We start from the raw sequence: 208 nt of genomic DNA on the forward strand, positions 1-208 counted from the left end.
TCTACACATGACGAATCTTAGCAACGCCCATTCTATAGATATTGGATTTAGGCTGAAATTGACGAACAGCCAATACCTATGTTAGTGTTTATTTGTGTCCAATATAAATCTAAATGGGGCGTGGCCAAGCGGTAAGGCACCGGGTTTTGGTCCCGTTATTCGGAGGTTCGAATCCTTCCGTCCCAGCCCGATTCTCTCATAGAAAAGA

Source organism: Aristolochia californica, unplaced genomic scaffold (assembly GCF_029961685.1).
Source record: "Aristolochia californica isolate CCGP_79_NKW_82.1479 unplaced genomic scaffold, dmAriCali1.0.hap1 SCAF_437, whole genome shotgun sequence".
Taxonomy (NCBI): Eukaryota; Viridiplantae; Streptophyta; class Magnoliopsida; order Piperales; family Aristolochiaceae; genus Aristolochia; species Aristolochia californica.